We start from the raw sequence: 16,690 nt of genomic DNA on the forward strand, positions 1-16,690 counted from the left end.
TTGATGCTTAAGACTCTAAATTCTCAATCAAGTTGAACTCCTTCTATAATACCTCGGGAAGAAATTTATTTAAAGCAAGTCAAAGAAATCGGTTTCTGCAGAATTTCTTCAGCTTTCTGATGAGCTAAAGTTTTTTCAAATCAGCTGATTATTAGCGGAAAAAATGTAATTTTTTAGGTGGCACGTAAATGGGAAAAGTGCATTGTTTTTGCTTGAAAACCTATGTAACTCGCTGTTGTAGGTGCCTAGTTGAGTTTAGGGGTCCTTCAAAGGTGATCAAACATTTCAATCGGTTATCAATTGCACGTATTAAATTCTGTTTGTCAAAGTCCTATCCTTTCCTGCAACCCCCCCCCCCCCCCCAACCAAAGATGGGTTTTGCTGTGTTGCCAATTATGCAAACATGAGATTAAAGCGTGAAATTCTATCTCGGCTCCTGTTCCGTCGGTTTTTGTGAAACTTGGTACCAGGACGTATTCTAAGAGAAATTTTTGAAGTTCGAAAATCCAAGATGGCGGATGTGGCGTAAAATGCTATCTCAGCTCCTGTTCAATCAGTTTTAACATTTTAAGTTTCTTTTCGTTTTCCTCTTATAGATCCTAAAAACGCGTAGAGGTGCTTTATTGTGATATCTGGGAGGTCAAAATATCTTTTTTGGGTTTTACTATTTTGAGGGGTTTAAACGTGCAATTTAGGTGGAAAGGTTTCTTGGCTGGAAGATGGGCGTATCTTTGGTGTACTTTACGGGTCAACTATTGACGTAACGAATCGACAGATTTTTCTCAAACTTGGAAGATATACTCACTATTCAACAAATAATAGGAAAAGCTGAATATTGAAAACTCCGAAATCAAACCCTGGTCCTCCAGGTTGGGGGTTGAGTCATCGGGCTGACTCCTCGGTACTTGTAAAAGGTTTTACTGTCAAAAGACCTAACGTAACAAGCCTCGGTACCACTGGAAACAAACGGACACGTCGACAAAAATTAAGAAAACGGACATGGATATTTGGGACGTGGAATGTCCAAGGCATTTCGAATAAGCTACCGGAAGTGATATCGGAGATCCAGAAGCTTGAAGTGGATGTCGCTGTTCTTACAGAGACCAAGAAGAAAGGGCACGGGTCAGAGAATTACGGTGACTATGATCTATTCTACAGCGGCGTGGCCAAAGATCAGCGTGCTCAGCAAGGAGTAGCAATACTCATGCGGAAAAGCCTACGTAAGTTTGTGGGCACCTGGGAGGCCGTCAACCAGCGACTTATCAGAATGAACCTCAACCTATACGGACATAAGATCACGCTGCTCGGAGTTTACGGTGTAAATGATGATGCCACTGTCGCGTGTAAGGACCAATTTTTTGAAGATCTGAATGATGAAATTCTGAACGTTGGTGCTGGCAGGGAGGTCATTCTTATGGGTGATTTGAACAGCAGAACGGGACGAAGAGTCAACTGTAAAGTTGTCGGACCGTTTGGAGAGGATGCTGTTAATGATAACGGTGATCGGCTCATCTCAATTTGTACTCAAAGTGAGATGAGAATTTTGAATGGCTTTTTCCAACACAAAGACATCCATAAGTATACCTGATTCCAGCCAACGCGAGGATTGAAATCCATCATCGATTATGTGATTGTAAATCATTCTACTAAGCTGAAATTGCAGCAAGTTAGAGTGTGCAGGGGGCTGTCTTGCGGCAGTGACCATCATTTCCTCCGAGCAGATATAGCGTTTCCCGTTAAAGGAACTAAGGATGTAGAGCCAGTGCCTGAACAACAGCAGGGACAGGGGATGCAAGAGCGTGAGGTAAGATACAACATCGAAAGTTTGGAGCACTCTAGTGTCAAGGCTCTGTATCGGAAACGCTTGGATGAGAAGTTGGGGGATGGGCTTTCGGGTACCACTGAAGAGCAATATCATTTCATTAAAGATTGTATCCACTCTGCAGCTAAAGAAGCCCTAGGTATTTGCAAAACTAGTAATAAAAACCAGCATCCTTACTGGTGGGATGAAGAAATTGAAGACGAGATAAATCTCAAGAGGCAAAAACATCTTATATTTCTATCGTCTAAAAAGGCTGAAGATAAAGTTGCTTACAGGAAAGCTCAATCTAAAGTTAGGAGCCTCATAACACGGAAGAAGAATGAAGCTTGGGAAAGCAACTGTTCTAGAATTAACACCTACCTAGGGGGGAGAAAAAGTGCTGAGAGCTGGAAGTTAATTAAAGGTTTACGTAGAGATATGAAGCGCGACATCGTTTCTCCGATATCACTTAAAAAACTGGAGGATCATTTTAAAGATCTTTTGACGGAAAGGCGCCCAGAGTTTCGAGACAGCAGCACGGACAACGGAAGAATGAACAACTTGGAGATTCACACTTGTGACATAATTAAAGCGGTTAAAGAGCTAATTAATGACAAGGCACCGGGTCCTGGTGGAATTCCTGTCGAGTTGGTCAAGTACGGGACTGCCAAGCTCTTTGAGTGCCTCAGGAAACTGATGCAACAATGCATCAGGGGTGACGAGGTACCAAGGTAGTGGAAGGAGTCCTGGATCAAGGCCATCTACAAAAAGAAGGGAAGGAAGGACGACTGCAACAACTACCGGGGGCTCTCCGTGACCGGGACAATAAGCAAAGTGTACGGGAAGATACTGAAAGCGAAGATCGAAGACGAATGGCAGGATCACGAACCAGAGGAGCAGGCTGGTTTTAGAGCTGGCAGGTCTACGATAGATCACCTCTTTGTTATTGTCCAGGTCATTGAGAAGAAAATGGCCGTAGCTCAGGAGCTGCATTTAATTTTCGTGGATCTCCAGAAAGCGTATGACAGTGTGCCGTTGGTGAAACTTTGGGAGGCCTTGGAAAAATCGAATTTTAACGGGGGGTTGATTGATGCTGTCAAGCGATTTTATAAAGGGAGTTTTACCAAAATTAAGTATCATGGGGGGTTGTCAGCGGGATTTTATGTGACTAAGGGTTTAAAACAGGGATGTTGTTTGTCGCCAACATTATTTAAAATTTACCTCGAATGTGTGCTAAAGGAATGGAAAAGGAAATGTTCTGGTATGGGTGTCCCCTTGGGTGATTTTGAAACTCTGTTCGCTCTGTGCTTTGCTGATGACCAGGTTGTGGTTGCTTAAGATCAAGATGACGCGGAGTGCATGATGCGCAAGTTAGTAGAAGAATATCGGAAGTGGGGTTTGGAAGTCAGCATATCCAAATCTGAGAAGATGACTTTTGGCGGTGATCAGCAAAGCATTGAGTTGGAGGATGGACAGCAGATCAAAGGCTGCGAGCACTTTAAGTACTTGAAAGTGCGGTTGACCCAGGATGGAAGGACGGATCAAGCTATCAGGGAAAGGAACACCTTAGCAAGGAAGGCTATAGCAATGTTAAATGGAATCCTCTGGGATCAGCGGATTTCCAAAGATAACAAGATGAGGATATACAACGCTGTAGTCAAAAGTATATTAACATACGGATGTGAAGTTTGGCAGCTGAAGAAACGGACACAGGATATGCTAAGAGCAACGGAGATGGATTTTTGGAGACGGTCGGCAGGAATTTCTAGGAGAGATCGGGTCCGTATAATGATAGAGTGCGTCAGATAATGGAAGTCGAAAATGACATCGTGTTCGACGTCATGACCAGACAGCTTGTCTGGTATGGTCATGTCAATAGGATGACTGAAGGGAGGCTGCCAAAAAAGATACTTGATTGGGTTCCTCCTGGGAGGAGACGTAGGGGACGCCCAGTGAGAGGTTGGCGACAGGGGGTGTTGAGTGAGATGAGGGAGTGTCAGGGAAGACCGAGATTTGTGGCGATTGGGCGTCGTAGAGCGCCGAAGAGTGCTGTAAAAGCGACTCATATGTATGAATATTGAAAAAAAACCGGCGCTCCGCTTCGCTCCGCGCCGGTTTTTTGGGGGGGCCTCGCCCCCCCAAGCCCCCCCAGGACGCGCGCTTCGCGCGCGCTTTTTAGTTTGAGTGTCCATTCCAGTTGTTCTGTCTTCTTAAGCGACCCGCGCGTCCACCGCGGGAAGAGTGTATTTTCCGAAGGGGGGGGGGGGGGAGGAATCAATCTGTAAGGGAATGAATTAATTTCTTGAGCACAAGATAGTAGTTGCGTACGTTGCCAGCGAACGCGCTGCGAAAGGTTGTGACGGTTAAATGGTGAGATTTTGTTCAAGAACAGATCATTTAACCTGACCCACTGTGCGACGAACAATTTGTCCAGAATCTTCCTTCCCCTGACCCACTGTGCGACGAAAAGTTTGTCCAAAAACTTCTCTCCCCTGACCCACTGTGCGACGATCAGCTTGTCCAAAAACTTTCTCCCCCGACCCACTGTGCGGCCCTGCTCCGGCCGGCTCCCCTCATGCCGCGCACCCCTCGCCTAAAACTTTCAAAGCTCGCCATTTTTAAACGGCTCGGCCGATTTAGCTCAAATTCAATACCAAACCAGTCCTAGGAGAGAACTACCACCCGTAAAAATTTCAGCTCAAAATATTCATTTTCGCTCGAGTTATCGAGTGGACAAGATTTGACCTCCCCCCACTTTCGAGCCCCACCCCTCAAAATCTATTGCCTCAAATTTCAATTTTTTTTCGCAGAATAGTAGTCCTAATGAGTCTCTACAAAATGCAAAAAAAATTGGTCAAAATATCTTTCAACGTAAGAAAGATATAACCACTCAAAAATCGAAAAATCCTAAAAGGGCGGAAATACATACATACATATATACATATATACATACATACATACATACATACATACAATATTTTCGTGATCTACGACCCGTGATCGGTGCTCTTCACAAGGTCTCGGGGCTGGGTCCGACATCATGGGAGAATGCAATAGTGTATTTCCTTCGGAAAATACACTAAAAAGGGCGTATCTCGAGATCCACCCTTCTTTCGGCATGGTCCTCAATTGCACAAACGCCAGATTTTTAAAAAGACAGTTAGAAATAGTTTTCAGACAAAATTGGTTGTTCGAAACGTCAAACCTATTCTAGAAAACAAATAAAGGTGCTTATCAATTTTTCCCTGACATTTCCAGGTTTTCCCTGACTTTTTGAAATTTCCTGACATTTCCCGGTTTTACCGATATTCCCTGCCTTTGGCAATCCCGCTTAAAGTTATAGGTGTCAATGTTAAAAATTTTAAAAATACATGATGACCATAGGGTCAAGTCATTATAGCGAGAGAATATCGAGAGGCGTCTAGGGATTGTTTTGAATTCCCCTCATTCCCAAAACATCCTTGATTGAAAATTCCACAACTCCCATCTAAAGGTCCAAACTAGAAAAAAGCACTGGAAATAAAAATCTAATTTTTCCCTCCTCGTCTAACGTTCAGACCAGGGAATTCAAAAATCGATGCTCTTCAACTAGGGCACAGGGTCCTGACATCATGGGAGGGTGCAGTAGCGTGTTATCTTCGGAAAATACAATAAAAATATAGACAGTTTGTTTGATTGATGTTTTTTTATTCACAGTATTGGCGCTCATCGAACAATTTGTGCGGCAATATTGAAGGCAAACTTCAGTGAATGATACCTATCAACGTGTTTATCACAACGCTCATACATTCGATCAAATCAAAGCTTACGGGAGCGATACAAATGAGGAGCATTCCGGAAAACGGGCACATACGCGTATGTGCCCTTTTTCCGGAAACGGCAGAAATAGATTCCTCGCATCCTAATGTACCAATGTCCCGAGTTTCAGCTTAATTAATCAATTTTTGGAGCTAAGAGACCAAGTTTTGTGAGGCTAACAATAAGTCAGAGGTCAGAGGCGTATTTCGCCTATTTGCCGCGGGGTACGGTCGCCGCAACGACGACGCGACGTTGAGGAGATAGCACGCAGGCAGGCAGGCAGGCAGGCAGGTAGGTGATGGGTACTGATAAGGATCCCTCACTACAGATGCATCATGCATCGCACTGATTCTGCTAATCAATGCAATAGCATCGGGTTGCAGGGATTGTCTCCGCGTTGCACCGGTCACACGTGAATTTGTGTAATTATTAACCATTCAATTTATAATGGTCTCTTGTGAGTTTGAATTTTTCGATTTTTTCGCGTGTTTCACTGTCTTTTTCATTCATAATGATCGAAGATGATCCATCCGCGCGTTCGCAATCGAAATTATTAACTATTAATTAATCGGAATTATTTATTTTTGTTTAGAAATTCGTTAAAGTCTCGAAAATTCATCTTCAAAAGCCAAAACCTGTGACTACTGGTCCATTTCCGGAAAAAGGGCACATAACGGAAAATTTTAAAAAATTCCTCCCACAACACTGAAAGAAGTGTGAGTTTTACCAATGGTCCTTATTCATTCTAGGATGTATGAACGTTGATATGAGTGCTCCAGTTCCGATGTATGTCATCATCAGTCGCCAGAAAGTAAGAATGAAAACTTCAAATGCGTTTTTCTCACAACGCGTTTTTCTCACAACGCGTTTTTCTCACAACGCGTTTTTTCGATATGTGCCCTTTTTTCGGAAAGCTCCTCAAATGTGCTTTTCGAAAAAGCAACCATTCGTGCTGCCCGATATCGACGGTGTAAGTCGGCAATCACATAACTCGTTCGCGGTGTCTGAAAATCTCCGCCTCTGTGTTATTTTTGTAAAGGAGAACAAATTGACCTAGCTCCTTGGAAGTTTTTACAGAATTTTCTTCGCAAAGAGAAGAAAAATCAAGACAGCTTTAAAAAATTGCCGCCGAGTAGTTTTCCGTTTAAAAAATAAAGTATGACAGGAAGTCTGGGACGTCGCAAACCGAGTTAAGTGATTGCCGACTTACACCGTCGATATGTTTCTTTCCCTCTCTACGAGAGTGGAGGTGACTACATCTACCAATAGAGGCTACAGATGGACAATATCTACCAACAGAATCACCAATCGCACATTGGTTTGGTCAAATCATACAGCGGGATAAATCTATGTTTTCAGGGAGCGCATGTCCCCCGTTAGATTTGCGGAATAACTGGATGCGAACTTTAAAGGGCCGATAAATACATCACAAGTAAAAGAGGTTCTAGACCTTACTGCGCGAGACGCATTAACCAGGTACTATTTTGAGACAGAGATCTCTCGGGACGATCACAATGATTTGGATTGCATTTTGCAAAAAGGAACCAAGAGCATTCCCATGTTGCTAGGATTGTGCAACTCAGTACAACTCTTGCAACTCTTGCAGTAAAATTGCTGAAGTCGTGCAAAGAACTAAATTTACACAGGTAATTTCCGTCTGGATTTATAGTTTATATAGAGTAAAGATAAAACTTGTTTAGGACGATTAGTTTATATTTGCAAGGTACAAACAGTTGCACCATCTCAGCGACGTTGGAATGCTCTTGGTTCCTTTTTGCAAAATGCAATCCATTTCATCTTCTATTCATCCGATCATTTCAAAAGAGTTCTCCTTAAACTTCCTCACAAAAATAGATACTCAAAAATAAATTGAAATTATAACAGTGCGATCGATTATCGCCTTCCTGAGAGTTCTGCGCCTCTTCTTATTTGATCACGTACCTAAGGAAGATGGGAGCTGGGAATCATTTGGCTATAAGTGGAACTATGCCACGGCTTAAGTTGTCATAGGCTTAAGAATGAAAAGTCATTACTCGATCATTTTGACGGCTTAATGCAACAAAGAAAATAAGGAGCGCCGTGCATCTGAGACGGTGCAGTTTATCCTGGGAAGTACGAACAGTCCATCAGACTGATGCACCAAGCGCCGCGCCAGAGGACGTTGGCTAGATGCTCACGCGACTACTTGATGTTGCATTATTATCATCCGCATGACTTGCACTCGTGCTACAACCACGGCTTGTGCTGATAACGGTCACTGTCTTGCAGCATGCAGCACAGATCTACACCGAAATATTGCTCCAAAGAGCCATTCCTATCACATAGACATACTTTGCATTGAGTGATGATCGATAGGCCTTCGCTTCTCAAGCAACATGACCTTGAATTCGCTCTAAACTTGATACGCGGCGATTGATCTTAAAGATAGAAAGCTCACACTTTTCCCAAGAGCGTAAGTTTGGAGACAAACTTTTCCTCGTGATTGAAGTTTTCTTGCTCGATGCCTATCAAAATTGGATCGCGATTCGGAGACTAATCAATTCAGGAACAAAGAGAGGAGTCTGCTGTGTGGTGTGGGCGAGAACTCGAAAGGAGAGCGCTGCCAAATTCATGGCAATAAATAAGAAAAATGGGGAGACAGAAGATCAAGAATGTTTGAGAAGTTCCATGAGACTTTCTTGATTTTAACTTCTGCACTTTCAACAGGATTTCAAGTCATGACAGTATTGATATTAGTGCCGACTCGAAGAGCGTCTTAAAATTACGGTTGGTGAGAATTCTCATATTGGTCGAAAATTTAAAGATGCTGCCGATTTTTGTCAAATAAATAAGGCCAAAGAAAAACCTTCCCATAAGTTGCTGTAGTTGGTAAAGCTTTGAGGAAAACAGAGACATAGTCAAATAGCTTTTGCCAAAACGAAGACTGAAGTTATGGCATTTTTTTTTCAATTTTCTGACGACAGAATGGGTCAGTTGCGCTGGTCATAGAATCGTGTTTTGATTCTCGTATTTTGTAGATTAGCTAAAAATAATAAGATCCGACCAAACTGCAACTTTGTACGTTCAATATTAGCCGAGATATTGCCCTTTGAAGAATTCGGTTCATGACGTCATCCACCGCGGTGGTAACAACCTTGGTTTCTTCCGCCTTGGTTTTATCAGTCAGATGGGAGGCACGTATTACCCAGAGACAAGAGACCCTTAACTAGTATCTTGACCATGGTGGAAGCTTTTAATTTCGGGACTTCAGCATTCTACTGTTGACTTACCTACATGGTTGATGTTCAACAACGTGTTGGCAGTTTCGTTTTGCAAACAAGCCGAGAATGATCAGGGCCGGATTTAGGGGGTGGCCACATGGGCCGTGGCCCGTGGCGGCAAATTTTGAAATTATTTCAGATGGAGGTATAAAAAAAAAAATCGGATTCAGAAAAAAAATTACGAGCTAGAAAAGACCATAAAGTATCCCATTTCCTGAGAGTAAAGGTATGGCACTTTCTAATTTTGTCGTTTTTCGGTGATACAAGAAACAGCACCTTTAATTAGTCGAGTTAAGAGAGAAACCAAACACGCAATTTGGCCTGGAACGGTGCGCCGCAGAGAGCAATGATAACGAAGACCTCACATGAAAAGGAGAAGCCCTCGACGCGGCGGTCGGCACGTAACACATATTAGCGCCTACAAAACTGCATGGATACTTCACGCATTGCGTCAAACACAGTGCGGTTTGCAGCGGTCGGCGTGAGACGCATAGCGCCAACAAGACTTTATGAATACTTCACGCATTGCGCGCAAAACATAGTGAGTTCAGCGCGGCGCGGCGGCGGAGGTTAAGATTATTAAACCCCATTTATGTTTGTTCTTTCATAATTTTTTCGTTCATTTCTTATAAAGGGAAGGCGCTGTCCACACAGCGATAGGTTTACGAGACTTAACTTTCGCGCAAAGTTCCGTGAACTTCCGCTAGTAGTGTTGACAGGGCTTTTGCAAAAAATGTGTCCATCACGATTTAACGCGTCTTATGCACCCCTCCCCTCCTCCTCTGGCATGTTCACTTGATGGTTTTTATTGATGTTTCAAAACGAATGAGAAGGGGGCGGGAAAATACACGCGGCCCATGCATGGGCGGCATGTAGGTAAATCCGGCCCTGAAAATGACCGAAGTTTGGGAAACTTGTTTGGCTCATGACGTCACCCGAAGCTCATCATCCACCATGTAGGGGGGTCAACAGCCAAAATAGAGGTTTCGTGAGATGTTGAACCATATTCAACTGCTGATTGTGCAACTAAAAAGAAACTTACCGCATATTTTTAAGTTTTACAAATTTTTGAGAAGAATATGTATTAGATGTCTATGTGCCTATGACGATAGAATGAAGAAATGAAAAACGAGTCAGGGTATGAAACCTGACACATTGGGTAATACTGATACACCTAAACTTTCCCTATCTCATTCAAAGCGCTTTGTGCGTTTAGTCTATACTTACAACAGCAATCATAAAAAGTTTGACATAGGTGCAGCGGTCGACCAAGAAAGAAAGAGCTTATGTGAGATACCTCAACCCAAACCTCCAAGTCAAGGCCTTGATACATTTTTGTATTATGGTGTATAGATACAAAATTATAGATAGACCTGCATGAGAAATGTATTAGACAATGCCTGTTTGGCGCCTCTGACTGGCCAGCGCAGCTGTGCGCTTAAGACTCACGGACGGATGTTGTATCTCCGCGTAGGGGTGCCGACAGAATTCGGACCTGCAAAAAATTATTACACGCAGATAGTGACTACTTTAGAGTCACGAAATCTTCTTAAATGGACGTATTTCCTACCAAACAGAACTATGTGCGCATGGAAAAGAAGGGGTGTGCTCGTGGTGAGCTGGACAAGAAAGAATGTAAAAAAGTGCGTGATTATATTTGATGAAATGGAAAAGCAGGATTTCAAATACACGAAACTGAAATATGTGCCACCTGAAGGCGGGACTTATGGACTGTGGGCAAGGGCAAGAATGTTGTGGACAGGGCTCATGCGTTAAAGAACAGGGATCTATCTCCTCGATTCCGTCGTCGCCACTCACGTCACTGGCGCTATATAATTCCCATTCATTCTTACCGCCCGAGCACTAGCGAGCACACCCCATATGTCCCACCCGCAGATAGTTCTGTTCGGTAGAAATACGTCTAAATATTCACGGATACGTGATAAGTTTTCTTATGGAGTTAAAGACCTTAGCCATGAAGTCAAGAATTTTCGAGTTCTGAAGTTGACCGAATTCCAAATTTCCAAAATTCTTCAGAGAGCTTTCGAACTGGCAACAAAACTTGGGTGATCCGATGGATGCTGCATGAGTATTTTATCGGCACGATGATCGGACTCGGAGACACGGCGGTTGCGCGCGACCTTGGCCGCCACTGCTCCACATTCCGGGTCCACCGCCAAAAAAAGAGCGCCGACACTATCGACTGATCAGAATTTACCCGGAAAAACAAACAATTTGCTACCTATATAACACTCTCTACGTAAAGTGTGCCGCAACAAACCCACCAATAATCCACGTGCGCGCAGGTTCGCAACCACCAGTACCAATCGAGAAAGACATGGGGAAGTTACTCGTTCTAGTGTGTGGGCTGGCCGTAGCCCTCGGGCATGCGCCGGAAAATCGCGTCATCTCCATCGACGAGCTAGCGAGTGCGTTTCCAGTCGTATCGTCCAACGTCCCGCACCACAAGTCCAACCTTGCGTACAGTGACTGGACCCTGGCCAGCCGCGTGGGACCCACGGAACAGGAGACGACCGTCAATGTCTTGCCCGTCCTCGAGGAGAAGTTCCAGGAGGCACCCCAAGAGGTCACTCGGGAGCACCACCACCACTTCCAAGAGAAGCCGCTAGAGAGCGCTCGCGAGCGTTTCGAGCCCAAGTTCTTGCAGGAGGCTCTTTACGAATCCCCACTCGAGTCGTACCCTTTCCCGCGGCACAGCGGGTACCCGCTCAGGGACAACTACCCTTGGCCGCAATCTGCACCTGCCTACAAGGAGCTTTACCGGTCGGCCCCGGAAGCGGATCTGTCGCGCTTCCACCAAGACTTGTTCTACACACCGGCGCTACGATCCACGCCTCTGCCGGGCGTCTCACCACCGTTCGACAAGCCCTTCATCGTGGATGAAATCACGAAGCCGCTCATCGTTGAGCACTTCCAGGCCCCGGTCGTCGTGGACTGCTACCAGAAGCCCATCGTCATCAGCCACTTCATCCCGCCCATCATCAACGACTTTTACGAAGCGCCCGATTTCGTTGAGAAGACCGTTGAGCTGGAGCTGGAGCCTTGCCCGGACCTTGCCGCTCCCGCCCCTTGCAGCTAGACCACTTGCCGTTCGGCAACCCGCTAGTCAGGTTTGTGCACCCGTTGAAGATGCATAATTAGGAGCACATTTTTTTGAAATTCTGTTACACTATCATCGTTCCTATCAATTCCGACGAGCCAAGATACTCGTTTTTATCTATTCACTATTTATTTTAGTAGGTATCTCAAACATTTTTTACGATACAATTTCGCTTTCTAATTTATTTTTTAGTTGTAATTAATTTATTTTTAGAAGTTAAATCCTCAAACTGACTTCTCATCTTTTTTTTATGGAACTTAATTATAAAATAAAAGAAGTTATTTCTACAATGTTTTTCGTCAAGTTGTATCGCAGCCCACCCCCCCCCCCCCTTTCCTTCCTTCCAGTCAATTGATTATAGGTGTATCTAAATATGTTTCAGAATTCAATTAGCAGTATGAAATGTAATTTTATTTTTCGTCAATATTCATAGTAACTGTGATCATACGCAATCATGAAAATACAATAACCATTGAGTCTGGTACTTTTAAAACTATAAGTAAGTACATTAGTCAGATAGTTCCTAGCAAGTTTCGACTGAAAACTGAAGTCGGGGTGAAAAATGGTCCTTGCAAGGTTAGAAATGTTGACTTCCCTTCGAAGAATACAAGATTATCCAGCGTTAGAGATATTCCTCTTTCAAATTTCCTACAATAAAAACGCCCGACATTGAAGTATAGACATTTTTCAAGTGGAAAGAACAAATCGACGGCATAAGTCCGCAAACACGCCGTATCTCGGAAAACCCGAATTTTCAAGGGAGCGAAAAAACCTCTACATTATTTATCTTTGAAGGTAGAAGGGAAATAATTCTTGAGGATAGCAGAGATAAGATGCTTTTTAAGATTCTATACTATCATTTTGGATAATAATCACGCCTGTCAGAAGAAATGGCCGAAAACCCGAGGTACGTGTTTGTAGAAGTAAGGTCCAACACCGAATTCCGGGATACGTGGTTGGCGGATTACTGTTTTAAGCCTATTTTTGGCCGATTTTGATTGAATAAAAACTTAAAATAGAATTTAACAAGGCTTGGGTACTCTGATTTGCCTCTACGAAGGTTCAGTGAGTCCCATAGCATGGATGGAACATCATACGTTGCGAATAGTCGATTATCGAATGCCATAAAAAAACTCACAACCAATGCTTGTCCTGTTACAAAATTGGATGGACGGAAAAGAAACCGGCACCTCCATGAGTATTTCATTATTGTCGACAAAATCTTCTTTAGATGGGTTCTTGAACAATCGAGCGCCTTCAAATACGCACGTACGCAACACTGATACCAAAAGTTTACTCCATTCATCTAACAGCGACTGTCATACCAAAAATAATGTGACTCCAGTCCAATTTTGTTACTGGACGAGGCATGACTGGGTGTTTGAGTTTTGACTGCCACTTTAAGTATCCCCTTACTTTGAAAGTAACCTGACATTCCTTTTAACAAATTTTAATTGGTAGCGAATCATTAGAATGAGGCCAAAAGTGTATTCTGCCATTTCAGATAGGTGCCTTGCTATGAGAAGGGGAACCATGGGTACTAGGTTTACCTACCAGTGTATTGGATAGATTTGTGGGTTTTCTTACTTAATTCTCAACCGAGGAGACTGTTTGACATAGTTGCATAATTTTATGGCTTCTCTCCCCATGGATCACTTCGGGGGGAAAATTATGGACAATTTCTATCCATATTTTTAAAATACTAGGGGGCCCTGCCCCCTGACCGCTACGCGGCCCAACCCCCGGGAGGGCGCCTCGCGCCCTCAGGCCCGCTTCGCGGGCTCTATAAGCATATGTATAAGCAAAAATGTTCTTCCATTTTAATACACCGTTTTGTGTTCGAGCTTCCGGAAAAAAAAAAAAACCGGATTTCGACCGTTAAGAGTTAGTAATATTTGGTCCGTCCCGACGCGACGCAGCGCCTGCCTTCTCACTTTGGATCTGCTGTTTATCTGCTGTAAATATTAATAGAAATTCAGCAATCAAGTAAATTGACCAATGCCACAAATCGAAGCCGGAAGAATGAGGGAAAATTGAGTAAAAACCTTATACCTTGGACCTTGAACCTTGAACCCTGAGCAATACACCGTGCGTTCCTCAACTCTTTGAATGAGGAGCCCTTCACGAGCTTTTCCATTGTTTATTTTTATTCGAGTCACTCAGGTAGAATCCCACACCTTGACGTTTCTAGCAGAAACGACATATCTCTTACGCTATTAACATTGGACTTAAGTGACATGAGCTTTAAAAGCTCTACAACATTAAAAGTTCGGGGTTTCATAATGTTTTGCACATCTACATCTACTACAGATGACATACATGTACCTAAAGATCATCCTTATCGGTCCGGCAGTTCGTCAGAAATAGTACTTCCAAGATTTTACTTGTAGCTGTATAATATAGATGCTACTCCATAATTCAATGACTTGTTGTTCAAATGCGCATGTTCAACCTCTCTAATTGACTCGCTCCAGTGTGCGGGGCCCCCTGGGCCACTTATCAGAATTTCTGGGCTGCTGAAGCCTCTTAGCATCCGTAGCCAGCCCACCCTTGGGTATAGCCTCTTGATTATAATTGGGACAAAATCGCCCGAAACAGAATCGTTTACATACAAGCCAGGAAAAAATAACTCCGCTTTATTGGGACAGAACTCCGGTTTGACGGGACAATTATTTGCCGAAAATAGTTCGAATCGCGTCAAAATCACTTTAAGATGCGCAAACAGTACCCTAACAGTCAAAACACGAAGAATCTTGCGACGACATATTATATCCATGTCACAGGCAAATGGTAAAATTAGGCATTTTTTCAAATGCCTAGGCAAATAGTCAAATATTCTTACTTAGATTGAAATTCTGATTATTTTCTTAATTACATGCAGACAAAATAATGCATTGCTCCTTTAAGAGAGAATTTTCTTTAAAAATATGCATCACATTATAGAATTTTGAACGATATGTTCAGCTCCTGAAGAAACATTTATCTTAAACTTTTCAGCATGTCATAAAGTGCAGGATTTTATGAAATTTTAACATTTAAAAATATCAGACGCTCTGGAAGAGCAAAAAGTAAGTCGTAGGTTCGATGAGTTATTTTTTCCACAATTTTGAAGAAACTGTCAAAATTTGACTATCTGTCAAGGCATTTCATAAAATGCCTGATTTGACTAATTTGCCTGGGATAGGTACATTAATAGCTCTACATGTCTCATAAATTTATGCAAAAAAATATTCTGAATGTGTTCAAAGATTCCATATCCAAGAAGAAATTAAGGACGCAGCTACGTTAATGCTTTACAGATTTTAAAACTGACCATTTTCTCGCTGTTTCCGATGCTTTCCGGAATCGGAAAATCCGCTTAGTCTGGAGAAAATTCCCCGGGACGAATGTGTCTCGATTTAGCGGAGTCGACTGTAAATTGTTGCTGGGTCAACACAATGAATAAAAATTCTCCTATGGATCTAGTTTCGTCAGCACTGGTTTCGTTCTATTTTTAGCTTCAGGCTATTAGGACATCAGGAGGATATTTTATGCCCCGGTCTCCTCTGAATGCTCTCTACCTCCACCGGATCGATGGATCAGCACTGGTTTCACTAATTTAGCTCATTAGATATCAGGACATCAGGACATTAGGCGGACATTTTATGCACCGGTCTCCTCTAAACGCTCTCTCCCTTTCGTTTTGCTTTGACACGTATGAAACCCTATTTTTTCTATACATAGAAAACTAAGTAACACTGGAGCTTGAAATTATGTTAGCTTTTTTAAACTTAGTGATCTGGAGTAACAGAAAGTTTATCGACCTGAGTAGCTTAGTTCTCTGTTGAAATAAAATTAAATTAAAAAAGAAACAAAAAAACAAAAACATGATGAAAGAAAATTAGGCGAAGTGAAAAGTCGTGAACGTCGTGATGTGTGAATGTTATTTTGCGCGTACACGTGGTATACCGCCTTTGCGATCGTTTTGACCCCCTACTCGATATGTATCGAGTGCCTGAGTTGCAGAGTCGGACTGACCATAAGGCCAATCTGCCATTGGCAGATGCGCCCCTCTTCCGGCTGCTAGAATGATAATGAAGAAAATGAAGAAAAGGAGAAACGAAAGAAAAGGAAAAAAGGAAAAAGAAGAAGAAGAAGAAAAAGAAAAGAATAATAAATAAAAAGCAAGGAGAAAAGAAAATAAGTAAAGAAAAAAAGGCTTAAAAATATAAAGTAAACGAGAGAAGCTTTAATAGGAGTTATAGAGGAAAGTGTATTCTGTATTCTGTCCCCTTGTCTCATTTTTCTTTTCTTTACCTATGTATAGTATGTATATTCATCAGGGACGGATTTACCTACTTGCCGCCCCCTTCTCATTCGTTTTGAAACATCAATAAAACCATCAAGTGAACGTGCCGGAGGTAGCGGGGTGCATAAAACACGTTTACTCGTGTTAGACACATTTTTTGCGAAAGCCCTGTCAGCACTACTAGCGAAAGTTCACGGAACTTTGCGCGAAAAAGTCCCGTAAACCTATATCTTTGTGGACAAGGCCTTCCATTTATAAGCATTGAACGAAAAAATTAAGAAAGAACAAATATAAATGTGGTTTAATAATTTTAACTTCCGCCGCCGCGCCGCTCCGCGCTGACCGCACTGTATTTGGCGCAATGCGGGAAGTATTCCTACAGTGTTGTAGGCGCTGTGCGTTCCACGCCGACCGCTGCTGAC

General features: G+C 42.9%; 1 protein-coding gene across 4 annotated transcripts in view; it reads right to left on the reverse strand.

Annotated features, from left to right (window-relative positions):
- retm (real-time) overlaps positions 1–16,690 on the reverse strand; it is a 135,422-nt gene that overhangs the window by 21,465 nt on the left and 97,267 nt on the right. The window lies entirely within an intron of this gene.

Source organism: Bemisia tabaci, chromosome 1, assembly GCF_918797505.1.
Source record: "Bemisia tabaci chromosome 1, PGI_BMITA_v3".
Lineage (NCBI taxonomy): Eukaryota > Metazoa > Arthropoda > Insecta > Hemiptera > Aleyrodidae > Bemisia > Bemisia tabaci.